This window comes from Dama dama, chromosome X, assembly GCF_033118175.1.
Source record: "Dama dama isolate Ldn47 chromosome X, ASM3311817v1, whole genome shotgun sequence".
Classification (NCBI taxonomy): domain Eukaryota; kingdom Metazoa; phylum Chordata; class Mammalia; order Artiodactyla; family Cervidae; genus Dama; species Dama dama.
The window spans coordinates 43,904,002-43,918,607 of NC_083714.1; the positions used below are offsets into that span (position 1 = coordinate 43,904,002).

The 14,606-nt window shown below is 44.9% G+C and overlaps 2 long non-coding RNA genes across 2 annotated transcripts in view; both read left to right on the forward strand.

Annotated features, from left to right (window-relative positions):
• Positions 1 to 911: 911 nt before the first annotated feature.
• LOC133051575 (uncharacterized) lies at positions 912 to 5,531 on the forward strand. The gene is made up of 4 exons (XR_009691892.1): positions 912 to 966; positions 2,872 to 2,907; positions 3,723 to 3,790; positions 4,818 to 5,531. It is a non-coding gene; the product is annotated as an uncharacterized LOC133051575 (long non-coding RNA).
• Positions 5,532 to 5,614: 83 nt separating this feature from the next.
• The window catches only part of LOC133051576 (uncharacterized), a 48,014-nt gene continuing 39,022 nt past the window's right edge, over positions 5,615 to 14,606 (forward strand). Inside the window, exon 1 of the long non-coding RNA XR_009691893.1 lies at positions 5,615 to 7,238. This is a non-coding gene — a long non-coding RNA (uncharacterized LOC133051576). The remainder of the gene's footprint in view (positions 7,239 to 14,606) is intronic.

The following is a 14,606-nucleotide window of genomic DNA, read 5'->3' on the forward strand; positions in this document are numbered from 1 at the left end:
TTCCTAACATTTTGGGAAATATCCTTTCAGTTTTATTTATGTATACTTATTCTTAGCCATATAAGATATAAAAATGATATTATATATACTGTATAGTAACCTGCCTTTTCTTAACATGTAGTTAATATTTTCCATGTTAATAATAGATAAGTGGGTTGTTTTTGATCTCTTTATATTTCATCCACTATTTTTGTAACATGTACCTCCAGTAACCAAGAAGGTGGGTGGGGAGCATGGTTACAGGGCCAAGGATAGGAACGAATTCTGTGCATTAATTTTTTCTCTAACAACACTGATTTAGAGCCTGGATTTATAGCTGTGCTGCTATTTGTAATTTGGTCATGGCAGAAAGGTTTAGGTATCTTTTGCCAACTCCCATCTTTAGGTCAGGGGTCTAGTGACAACACTGCACCAAGGGACAGGGACCAGACAAGAACAATCTCTGTCATTTGACTCGAATGTCTTCGGAATCTGAAATCTTCCCAGGGAGAACTTGTTATTGAATGCCTGCCTTGCCCGTATTGGGGTAAACGCATGCATCTTGAACAATAAAATGGTAATGCTCACCACCAGAGACTAGACCTTGTGAATGTTCTCTGATGCCTAGTAGGGCCACTGCAGAGAAAAATATTAATGAGACTGTTGCTAGGAGATGGGAGAGCCAAAAACCATGGCTTTGTAGGGGTTTCACTGGAAAGCAAGACAATTTAGGTATGTTTTAGATCAGCGGTTTCACTATTAAATTCCGCCCTTTGTTGAGCATGCGCTTTTTAGCATGTAATGTTTAATATGATTTTATGTTTGGGGAGGAATTTTGAGGATAATGCCAAGGCATTTTTTTTCTTTCCCTCCAGCTAATCCATTCTTCACAGCACAGCTCATTTTCCAGCGGCTGCTGCGGCTCTTCCCCCCACCCTTCAGTGCGACAACCTCTGAGCTGGTGGAGGGGCAGAGCGAAGGCAGCTGGTAAGTAGCGGAGAAATCTTTTGTAACATAGATATCCGAAACGTTTTGTTTTGTTTTGTTTTAATAGCAAGCGACATGTTTTGATGGATCAAGATAATACAGAACTGTGGAGGAATTTCTGATTTTAATCCATGGCATTGAGAAAATGGCTTAATTCAATTCTAAACATTCCATGGTCACTTTTCTAGTTTAAAGCTCCTTTCTGAAAAGTGAATGAATTTTTAGAAGGAAATATAGAAACTTCCCTCTTGTGATTCTGGTTAAGATAGTGCCTCAAAGAGGACTCGATGAAGATGTTATTGAAATGAGAAATTGCGTTCGGAATGCTATGGCAGCTGTAGGATGTTTGCAGTAGATGTGATGAAATGGATGATGATTCACAGTGTTCTAAGATCTGATTTCCTTTCAGGGTATGGAGAGAGCATGAGAAAAATGTTATTTTGCAATGGGGAAAAGAATACCATGCCTCACTTTTTTTTTTAATTAAGAAAATCATGTGACTGGATGTCTGTACAGGAGAGAAAATGAGAAGGAGGGCACCCTGTAATGTTCAGATTAATTGCTTCACATGAGAGATGAACGTGTGTTGAATGAGAAAGATTTAAATTTGGTTTTAGGATGAAACATCATGAAAGAGAAATAATGACTATTGTGACTGTACCTTTATTTGGAAAATAATTCATTTGTATTTGTGGACATCGATTTTTACAGTAGAGACAATATAATCAGTGCTTCTTTCTTGGGAAAGGGATGTGAAAAAAATAGCAGATTCCTATCAACAAAGCTTTTATATTTGTTTCTGAATCGTGCCTGAAAATATTTATGCTCTCGTGTCTCCTTTTACCTGGAAATTGCTTTCGTGCATATGTTTCTGCAAGGAAAAAAAGAAAAAAAATAAGCAAAAAAGCTGAAGTGTTGGGTTTTTTATTTCTCTGAAATTCAGATTGCTTTGTCAATAGGAAGCAAAGGAGGAAAAAGAGAGATAAGTAGATTTTTTGAGTTAGATGCCAAAATAGCAGTCAGGGAGGAAGAGATAAGAATGAAATAGCTTTAAAGAAAGTTGGTAAGAGGGGCCATTTTTTCCAAGCTGAAAATGTCTGCTGGTGGCATGTTTTGCATGAGGTGGTGGGGAGAGTGTGATGAAGCCATAGGAAGGAGGGGGGCTTCGAACAGAGCACTGCGGCAAAGAGGATGACTGACACATCCAGGGACATGTGACCATTCTCTGCTGTAGTGAAGAAAATTTTCCAGGAGTCCATCTTGTATAAGAAATTCTGTACCTACTAACATACAAATACTACTATAATCTTTACATAACACATCTTGAGTTTATCTGGTTTGCTCCACTGTTGATAAACATGGGCAGATTTACTCTTTGCTTTTTATTGTCTCTAATCCCAGACTTTCTTTTCCATACTCTCATCCCTTTTATAGCCCTTATTAAAATCAATATCTTATTAAAATATCTTGCCATCTTTCCCCTTTATTATAAAAATTCACATATTTGTTGTAGAAAATTGGGGAAAACCTAAAGATGCCTATACAAATTACCCAGAATCCTATAACCAAGAGCTAATTGCTGTTAATATAGTCAATCCCTCTTCTCTGAATCCATGCAAATCTATGCATAAAATATGTATTTATATATAAAATTAAGAACCTACACCCATATCCTTTTCAATCTGCTTTAACTAAGCAATATATTGAGAGAAATTCTCCATATTTTAAAATATCCCACAAGAATGTGATGTTTTGTGGATGCTTAATTTTTTATCATATAAGTATTCCACTAAATGTCCAATTATTGAAAGTTTCTACCTGCAATTTTTGCTGTTATAATTTAAGGAATGTCTTTCCATATAAACCTCTGTGAGCTTTTTTGTTTTTGTTTTTGTTTTCTCCTAGGATAAATTCATAGCTGTGGAATTCCTGGATCAAATGGTATGAACCAGTTTAAGGTTTCTCCCCTACCCCGCCAACCCCATACATTATCGCCTCATTTATTTATCATATGTGGTAAAAGCATTATTTTCCAGTTTATGTGCCTATTTATGTTTTGTCATTTATGGTGAGTTTTCTTAAACGTGTTGCAGCTTTACATTTTTAGACATCCATAACTATCAAGTTTTGATTTTGTGATTTTTTTTCTTTTATGAGTATATTCACCTGCATTTTTCCTAGTCATTTACTAGTTTCATTCTTTGCAATTAACTCTAATTCATCTAGAATTCATTTTGGCATATGATATGAAGTGGATCTAATTTTGTGTTTTTTCCAAATAGGTCACCAATTGTTTCAGCATCATTTATTGAATAATCCAACCTTCTTCCACTGATTTGAAATGGCAAGAACTGTCCTCCCACTAGATAGGGTGTAGCTTCCCACAGGTCGGCCATTTTCTCTCTACCCAAGACGGTTACATCCAACAATAGCACTGGTACCTTCTTGCAGCTTCTGACAGCTTTCTATACTATAGCATCACGTTCTTGCTGATGCCTTTCACAAATTCAGGGCACACACAGTTTAGGGCAGTGATTTTCAAACAGGATTTAAACATTTTTAAATAGTCAAAAAATTATCTTTCTGAGATGCGTTTTACAAGTGAAAATCGAGGAATCCTGGTATATTAAACCACTGTTCCAGATGTGCTAGTCCTCCTAGACACAGCTGACAGCCTAATTGTATAGTCAAATAATACTCCTGGGGTTAGTGTTATTCCTAAAGTTCCTCCTTCAACCTCTTTTTCTACTCCTCAGGTACTCGGAGAATTAAAGCTGACTGGACTCAGTTCCTGGAGTTTTCTAGAATGGTAGAAGTGGAACATGTAAGAAATGTATAAGGAGCAAAAATAAATAATGTTTGCCAGCCTGTTGCTGGCAGTAGTCTGATCTAGGGACTTAAAGGGGGGCAGGATGAGTCCCAATCCATGCCACCACTGCCAACGTCTCTTGTAGAGAGGGACATACTCCTGTGATTCGCCTCTTTTTACTGCAGGTGGAAGGCTCAAGCATAAACCACGGAGTCTTTTAGTGGGAGATGGGTTAAATGTTACTCAAAGAAATATTTGACTATTAAAATCACCTGCCACCCACTGTTGACCCTTGCCACCCCGACTCCCAACACAGTCTTCTTTTCTCTATTGACTTCTGACTCGCTTCTAGCCTTTACTGATTCAGGAAGAAAAAAGGGGGGGGGGCGTGGGTGGGAGGATGCCCTGCCTGCCCTTACTGCAAGGGGCTCCTTTGGCTCACAGCCACAGCCCCAATCATTTCTAGATTTGCTGTATTAGGCTATGATTTGTTTGTGACTGGAGGTTGGTTTCCATGGCAATGGCAGCTCACCAGGGCATGCGCATTCGCTCTTCCGCAGTGGCAGAATGCGGCTGTGGAGGCGAGGGAGGGGTCATGGGGGCTCCAGACGCTGAAGGTGTTATTTTGCTGTCCTGATGTCAGTTCTGGGCTGAAATGCCACCATTATGGTATACAGAGCATTGAATTTTTTTTAATCCTCAGAAGGCTTTGAGCCACTCCCTTTTTCTTCCTCCTATATTACCTGCTCTCAGTCTCTCCACCAGAGATCAGGAAGTCTTCCCAGTCTTTGAGGTCACTCACCCACAAGGGGATATTGATGCCTCAGGGCCCCCAGGGGATTCATAATGGTGTGGGCACAGGTAACAGACTGCCTTGTTTCAAACCTCCACCGGTGGCTAGTTGCATGATCACAGGTACAATTTTACTTAGTCTCTCTGTGCCTCAATTTCCTCAGATGGAAAATGGGGGTAATAATAGCACCTTTAGAACAGTGTCTGGTAATGATAATCAGTGTATAATGTTGGCTATTATTCTTTGTAGATATTAAAGGAGACCTGCCCTGAAACGGACTTGTGCTGCAGTGTACAAACTCACCCTCTAATGGCCCGTGGCCAAACAGCACAAGCAGAGAAGTTACCCCTACAGCACAAAGACTCTTCGCTTTGCACGTGGATAAACACCAGGGCCACAAACGTGCCCCACAGCACACATTTCACCACATCACCCAGCCTCACCCAGAGGCACACATATCCTCCCCGCAGCCAAAAGTCTCACTAAAGGATGCAGATCTGCACCCCCCGTGACACAGAGACACTCTACCCCAGACAAACAGACCATCACAGCCCCTCCGACTGTCCCCACATCACACAGAGCCTTTCCCTGGCACACGTGGAGCCCACAGACACAGCCCACAGAACACAGATTCTTCCAAAAGCAAGCATCTTCTCAAGGCCCAAAGACTCACTCCTGAGGTCACAGACATGCCCTCCCACCCACCAATACGCCCCACGACACAACACTCTTACCACACAGCAGGGACTCAGTCCGTGGCACATGGGCGCCCCATGGAACAAAGGCTGTCCCCACAGCACCCAGATTTCTCCAATGCCCCACCCAGTAAACCCATAGCTGAGGTCCTCCACAGAGCGCAGACTCTGTTTGCATCTCCCTGACCCAGCACACGGACTCCCGCCAAGGGCGAGGATTTTTCCCAGGGCACAGAGACGACCCCCAGAGCACACAGGCCCTCCTCCGGGCACAGGACCTCACCCCCCACCCCACACCAGGCACACAGCCTCCCCCATCCCAGAACACAGTTCACTACACAGCTTGAAAATCTGCACAGAGAGACACACACACTCTCCGCTGACAGACAAGCAAACTCCACAGCACGCAGACAAGCAGCGTGCTCCAAGCCCGCTCCTATGGACATGGACGTGACCCGCAGGACACAGACACAACTCAAATCACATAGACTTACCCTGCAAAACACAGTCCCCCCCCCCGCCCCCACTGACAGCACACGGAGTGTCCCGGACACACACAGATTCTCCTTTTGACTGAAAGATGCTCCCCACAGCACACAGTATACTGTCTCCAGTATCTAGGCTCATCCCACAAACCAGCTGTCCCCCAGGACCCAGGCCCTTCCCCTGGGCACACAGACCCTCTCCAACTCAGCGGACTGGCCCCAGGACACACAGCCTCTCGGTGGGACACAATCATGTCCATAGCACAGGGACGTGCCCGCACCACTTAGACCCTCCCCACAGCTCCAAGACCCTCCCCACAGCACCAAGATTAAATCCAGAGCACAGGCTCGCCCCACTGCACTCGGACGAGCTCACCCCATCACAGAGAGATGCAGAGGCCATCTTAACATGTATCCCCTCGACTGTGGCACAACGCACCATCTTTCCCTCCAAGGCATCAGTTGACTCCGCAACAAACACAGTCACCACACAATGCAAACACACCCTATGGCACCCTCATGTGCCCTACAGCGTCCAGAGCTCCTCCAAATATCCACTTCTCCATAACACACACTGTGGCCTTGGATCAAGAAAGCCCCTGTCAAATTCTTCAGACACACTCTGTGATACATATACACACCTCACAACTCAGAGCACTACTTCCCAGTGTGCAAACTGGCCCTACAGCGCACAGGCTTCTTCCACAACAGACACGCTCATGCCATGGCAGCACCTAACTTTTCCCGGAAATGTTCAGATTCGCCCCTCAGTGCACAGTCACCTCACAACCTCGATACAACCTATGATAAAGCACAACCCTGCACTCAGTGATGCAGAGTCATGTCACAGGACACACTTGTCATGCAGATTCACTTCACCCAAACCACACTCCTTAGGGTGATTACGCAGAGCACACACACCCCCCCAAACACTCACCACCCTTTGTTCTACAACCTCCGGATTCACCCGTAACACACAGATGGCTTTCACACCAAAGTCGGCCCAAGGAGGCCCAGAACTTCATCTAGATGCACAGATTGTCCCATCAACACACACACTTGCTCCATGACACACACAAACACCACAGAACCCTGAGCCTCACTCCCAAATACTCAGTCAAGCCTTTCAAGTCATAGATTTGCCCCACAACATAATCACACCCACAAAACTTAGAATTCACAGAAATGCCTGTGAACACATAGATTTCTCCCTCAATGCATAGAGATGCAACACAACATACATTTACCCTAAGATAGAAAACCTATAAAGCACATGAGCCGTCCCCAATATGTAGACACACAACACACACTATTACCTGTGCAATGCCAAGATTTCCATCATAGTTTACAGATGTGCTTTACCATCTCACTGAGCTGCAGCCCTGGCCCTCAACGTATACCACTTGTGTAATGGCTAAGAGCAAGGCCTCTGGACCCAGACTACTTGGGTTCGAATCCAGGTTCCACCCCTTTCTAATTGTGCACATTGGGTAAGTATATTTCTCTGTTCTTTGGCTTGCTCATTTGTAAAACAAAGATAACAGCTGTACCTATTGAAAAGGGTTGTTGTGAGTATTGAATGGATTAGGATATGCTAAGTGCTTAATACAGTGCCTGGCACACAAGAACTGTTTCAGTTGTTAATGTAATTAACAATGTAATTGATAGTACCATTGCTAATGTGAAAAGGGTCAACCCCAGAACGTCTGGGAACATTACAGCACACAGACGCTTCACCACAACAGCCACACACCCTACAGAGCATGGACAGGATCCTAAACCAGATCCTGCTCGCCACACACAGAGCTTCATCACAGTTCAGAAGTGTGCTCTGTGATGCATGGGCTTGCTGCTTAATACACACACTCACCCCCACAGTATCCAGACCCACAACACAACACATGAACACACACATGTACCCTCCAACTCAGCAATGTGCCCCCTGTCACATGAACACACCCTACCATGCATAGATTTTGTCCCATCATGTGTGGATAGAGCACAGAACTATGCTCCTAAGGTCATGCTTCTCAGTGAATAAGTCTTGTGCCTTGATTATGACTCATCCCACAGCATACAGCATCACCCAGCTTGCCTCACAAGCACAGAGAACACTCCATAATACGTGTCACACCTCCCAGACCCCTCGGGTGCTTACTGTGTAAGCGCTCAGCATTGTGTAACACACACCCTCACTCTGCAACACAGTGTCCTCAGCCCAAATGCACATCTGCCTGCAAAGCACCAGCATGCCCCAACAACACAAAGACACTTTCCGTAACATGAGCACAGCTAGGCCCCAGATGTGCAGAGATGTTGTACACCAGTACACACACACCCTATGCAGAGGCATCCTAAAATGCACAGACCCCCCTCCTCAATTAGCTTCCCAGGTGATGCAGTGGTAAAGAATCTGCATACCAATGCAGGAGACACAAGAGACTGGGGTTCGATTCCTGGGTTGGGAAGATCCCCTGGAGTAGGAAATGGCAACCAACTTCAGTATTCTGGCCTGGAAAATTCCATGGACAGAGGAGCCTGGCGGGCTACAGTCCATGGGGTCACAAAGAGTCGGACACGACTGAAGACATACACACATTCCCTCCTCAGTGACCTCAAAAAACCTGCAGACCCCTGCAACATAAACACATTTCCCACAGCACACACGGTCCCCTCATCACTCACAGAACTGCTTCATGATTACAGACTTCCCCTACATGACTCAGTCTAGGGCAGCAATACCCATCGTCCAGGGACTAGATGTACAACATGTAAACACACCTTTCCAAATCGACACTCCCGCAAACACACAGGGTTCTCTGACAGCTCACAAAATTGTATCACCACATACCTGTCCTTTAAAGCAAGAGCTCAGTGCAGTGGCCACAGTCGGTGCACAGTGGAAAGCCTTGCCACACAGGGCACAATATTAGCATCTTTGCTTCCAAACTTGATATAAACAATGCCCCCTCTGCACAAGACCCACCCTGAAACTCAGGGAGAAGCCTCACACACTTGGATGAATTTCTGCTCTCTGTAGGGGCTCTGCAACCTATACTATACCACCACACCGACACAAACCCCACAGGGTCCAGAGATATGCACATCCCCAAACAAAGGGGCAGTGTAGACTATGGTTAAAAGCTTACTCTTAGGATTCAGGCTGCCTGGCTTCCAAGCCCACGTGTATTATTAACTAATCATGTGCCTTTTGAAAGGAGTCTTAATGTCTCTGTGCCTTGTTTTTCTCAGGTATAAATTGGGAGTAATAATGGTACCTACTTATTAGGGCTGTCAAGAAGAATAAATGCGTGATTGCTTATAGCGTGTTTAGAAGAGTGCCTGGCACAGAATTAGTGTTACGGATGTTAGCAGAACTGGTTGTTGTTGTTATTGTTGTTTCTTCACGTGCAACTGGACCATAATGGTACAACTCAATCTAAAATAATTCAAATTAACACACAACATGCAGCTCAGAATCACATCATAGCTCACTCCCACCACCCTTTCCTTACAATTTCCCTATCGACTGCAGTTAGCCCACAACACTGGGAAGCACCTACTGTGCAGAGTCTCTAAGACATGGACGCATCACACAACACACGTGGCAGTGCACAAACACACCCATGATACACAAACTCATCCATGCAAACACTCATCCCATTGAACTAAATGCACCTTGTCATACACACACACACACACACACACACACACACACACACACACACAGGGTCTACAGTACACATACCAGAGAACACATTGGCCCCACAACACAGAGAACTCACTTTAAAATCCCTAGAAACAATCCATAACACATAGACTTCTCTGAGAGCTGATCCATATCGACATGCCTTATAGCATACAGACTTGATTTCACCGCAGACTCCTCCCACAAAGTAGAGAATGGCATCATGACACACCATCTTGTCCCACTGTGCACAGTCTAGTCCCCGAAATCCTGGGTGTCTTCCTCAGGGTGTGGATGTCCACACAACTCACAGCGCCCCCCCCAAGGGAACAGAATTATATCACAGTGCGAGGGTCCCAAACACCTTTAGTTGTGTCCACCTAGTCCTCCAATAGATATGCAAGGCCCAGAGCCCTCAAATACGACCTGTGACTGGTAATACAAATGTCTGCCCGCCTAACCCACACTTACATCAGAATATCTGGAGGGAACTTGCTGCTGACAGATCACCCCACGGTGCACAGCCATGCCTCACAACATACAGATATTCATCCCGAAGTACAGACACAACCCCAACCCACACAACCCGCTCCATAACGCACAGAGTGATAACAGTGCAAGACATACTCCACAAACACCTGTCTGCCACGTCGTGCACACATCCATCACATAGCACCATCATGCCAAGTATAAAGCCCAACAAAGGGACATCCCTGGTGGTCCAGTGGTTAAGACTCTGCACTTCTGCTGCAAGGGCACGAGTTCAATTCCTGGTCAGGGAAGTAACATGTCCACAGTGGGGCCTAAAAACGACCCCAACAAAGCACAGGCAAACCCCTCAGTGCATAGACCTGCCTCATAACAAAAGGCATACCGTGCATGGGCTGGGATCACCATGCGCACCCTCACTCTACAAACCTGGTTTGCTCCACAATAGATGCAGTCACTCCACAATGAAAACACTAGACCCACAACACCCAGACTCACTGCAAAGAGTTTCCCCAGCACAGAGGAGGCCCTATAACGTGCAGGTATGCTCCCTTGCCTCCCCAGCTTGCCCAACCAAACTGTGCAAGGCATACATCACACACCAGTCTGGACAGATGGTAGAACACCTTGTATACAACGCAAACGTGCCTGAAAACATACTTAGTTCCCTGCAGTGCACAGACTTACCCCACGGAGCACACACTCATCCCCGTACGCAAAGGCACATCCTAGAGCACATAGACATGGGCTGCAACATCCAGGATAACCCCACAATGCCCAGATTCACTTCACAGTTCCATTAAACCCCATATCCTTAATGCAGACAGAAATGCACAGCACACAGACTCGCCTTCAAAGCACAAAGCTGTACAACAGAGCACAGATGTGGTCTAGAACCGAGACGTGGCGCCCAACACATACACACACACACCCCGCACCTTGCTGGGCAGGCACCTGGCTTACAGTGAAAACAGGAGCAGCAACGAAGTACCAAGACCTGTCATGCACAGCACAAAGGCACACCCTGCAATGCTTATCCACAACCCATTACAAGGACTCACCCCACCACTCTGAGCTCAGCACACAGTGTACAGAATTGCGAAAACCCAATAGGAAGACACAAATATGAAACCCAGACTCTTCTTGGAAAGCACAGAATCGTGTCACAAAGCCCTGATATGCCACACGGTGCAGTGTCAAGTCACAATGAGGAGACATAACTCATGCCACAAGACTCTTCTTACAATGCAGAAATGTGCCCCAGCATGCATCTCTCCTAGATGTTCTCCAAAGACAGTGCCGAAACTCTGCTCACCATTCAGAGACCCACACAAAGGAGCATACAACCAGCCCAAATTGGGCAGATTCCCCAGGTAATGCAGGGGGCCGACTCAAGACACACAGATGTGTCACACAACACTCACAGTTGACACAAAACACACATACATGCATTTGTACACACATATCCCTCAGCAAAATGAGTGCTCCCCAACACTTGCAGTCAATGACAACACAACCTCCTCTCCCAACAAGGCATGGAATAGCATCTTAGGATACCACCCATTCTATTGAATGCAATCTGTAGAAGCCTCTCACAGTTAACACACTTAGCTCATAATGCGAAGATTTGCTCAAGCAGTGTACACACATGCACTATAACATGCAGAAACACCCTACAATATACTCACTCATGCAAGATAAAGATTCCTCTCAGAACTCACAGACTTACATTACAGCACATCAGCTCACTATTCAGGGTACAGATGAGCTCGACACACACTTCTGTCCCACACTACACTAACTCCACAAATTTCAGACTTGTCCCAAAACATGCAAATTTGCCCCTTGGAGTCTCAAACTCACAGTGCAACACGCAGACTCTAAAAATAATTGCCAAACCACATTAAAACATAAAAGCACGCCCCCATAGATACACCCTCATTAAGCCCATAGTTGTGTTTCAATGGATAGAAAAGAACAGCAGCACTTCAACTCGGCTCACAATTCTTTGAGTCACCCCACAATGCACAGAATTGCATCACACTGCATAATCACAACCAACAACTCACAGATCTACCCCAGAGAACAAACTCGTGCCACCACACACTTAACCACACCACTCCCAAACTTGTACCAAACACTCACACTTAGCCCCAAATACACAAACCCACCTTGCATCAAGCCCAGCATGACACACACACTCACATCTGTCCCACAGTGCCCGTACACACATTAGAATGTACAGGCAACAGTCACAACTTAAGACACTGCCAAAACAATGGGCAGAATCCAATCACACCACCGCGCTCTTGCTACATTGGCCAGACTCACATCACAGCAGCCCAAATTACACAAGTGGGCAGCTTCCCCCATAGCTGTTCTATACATCCTTTGTACATCCCACAATCCACACATATGTCCCCAAAGATGTAGACCCCCAGAAACACACAGAATTGCATAACAACTTACAAACACTTCTCAAAACATGCACTTCATAACAACTGGACTCCTCCACCATATCTGGTCACATCCTCAAATGCAGAGACTCGCTCCCTTCCCCACCAGCAAAGTCTTGTCCAGGAGCTCTAAAACGTGTGACAGAAAACCTACCTGCCTGATAGTACATACACAGTTTTACACAATTTCCAAATTCATCCTACAATGCACAGGCTTTCCCCCTACACACGGCATAAGTCCACAGTGCAGAGACTCATCTACAGAGCAAACAATGAGACCATTATGCACTGCAACCACCAGATGCCCCCAAACACACAAAACGTGAACCACAACTCCAAAAACCACTCTGCCATGTGTATATGAGCCCTACAGTGCCTAAACTCTCCCAGAACTCCAAACTCAGCTCTCAACGACCTAGACCAACTGATGACATCACACATGCTCCATGACATGACTCCCATTGCAGCCCATAGAATAGTATCACCATACACAGCTTTCTCTCACAACGCAAAAATTCTCCAAAAAAGCCGAGACTTGCTCCCTGAGGCATCCAACATCACTATAACACTTAGATTTGCCTCAGAATCAGTCTTGCACCACAGTACTCACCAAATGTCTCACAATATCTACAATGACCTTATAATGGACAGACTTGCCCCACCATGTCCAGGCTTAGCCCACCACACCAAGACATGCCCTATAACCCACAGGTAACTTCCACAAAGCCAAACTCTCCCGATACTGCACAGCCTCACTTTACAACATCAACTCACTCAATTTTACCCAATGGTAAAAATAGATTTAAAAAATATCCAGCCACAAATTCAGTCTTGCCACACAACACCCAGACGTGTCTTCCAGCACACAAACTAGCTCCATAGTCCCTAGCTGTAGCTAACCTATGATGAGCAAGTATACCCTGTGACACAGAGGTTTCTCCCACAAACACAAAACTGCATTCTGATGCACAGATTCACCCCAGTACACACACACACAATCACTCCATAACATAAATACTTACCCCACAAAGAAAACATGTATCCCAAACCCCCAGAATTGCCTTAGGACACACAGACTTTCCCCACAGGAGGAAGACATGATCCCTATTACAGAGTTGTTCTCCTCACCAGATGTACTTTCCAACACAGCCTTGCCCCACGAGGTACCCTTGACCTACAACCTAGACACAATCTTTAGTGCACTTTGTCACCCCTACACCTTAGCAAGTGAAAAGGGGCATCCTACAATGTAGAAAACACCTTGCAAATGCAGGGACATGCCCAACAGTTCCAGAATGGCCACATCAGGCTCAGACTTCCTCCCCAAAGCAAATTCACTTGCAAACACCTAGAACAAAATCACAACTTACAAGCGCACTCCAGATCAAGCTCTCCCCACAATGCACTGACATGCCCCACAATATTCAGACTTACCTGCCTGCACAAAATGTCACAATTCAATACATGAGCCACAATACTACAGACAAGCCTCACAGTACACAGTCTTGTCCTATACCACTGAGAGACATGCCCTGTAATGCATAGACTGACCTACCACACAAACGTACCTCACAGAACAAATCTTTACCCAGCATAAAGATCCCAAACTGAAGACATGTTCAGTCATACACTGGCATATGCTACAACATAGAATTAGTTCATAAAGTAGATATGCCTACAGCACACAGGGTAATCTTAATGCAAATACGCAAGCTCCTGCACACCCAGAATCACCCTTAATAATACACACTCTCTTTAAAACACCAAAATAAAAAAAAATAAAAATTAAAAAAAATAAAAATAAAACACCAAAATATACCCAACACCCCGTCCAGAATCAGTCTAATCATACAGTGTGTAGCACGGACCACGTCTTCCAAAAATGGCATACTATGTAAAGACACAACTCCACTTATAATACACACTCTCTTTAAAACACCAAAATAAAAAAAAATAAAAATAAAACACCAAAATATACCCAACACCCCATCCAGAATCAGTCTAATCATACAGTGTGTAGCACGGACCACGTCTTCCAAAAATGGCATACTATGTAAAGACACAACTCCACTTAGGGGACTGTCCCTCTTTATGAAGCCATGTAGATTGCCCATGAGGCACAGACAAATCCTACAGTGCAAAGGTTATCCCTATGACATAACAACTTACTATAGAATCTCCAGAATCAACCCATGACATGTTGTCTCACCCTGTGACTCAAGCAT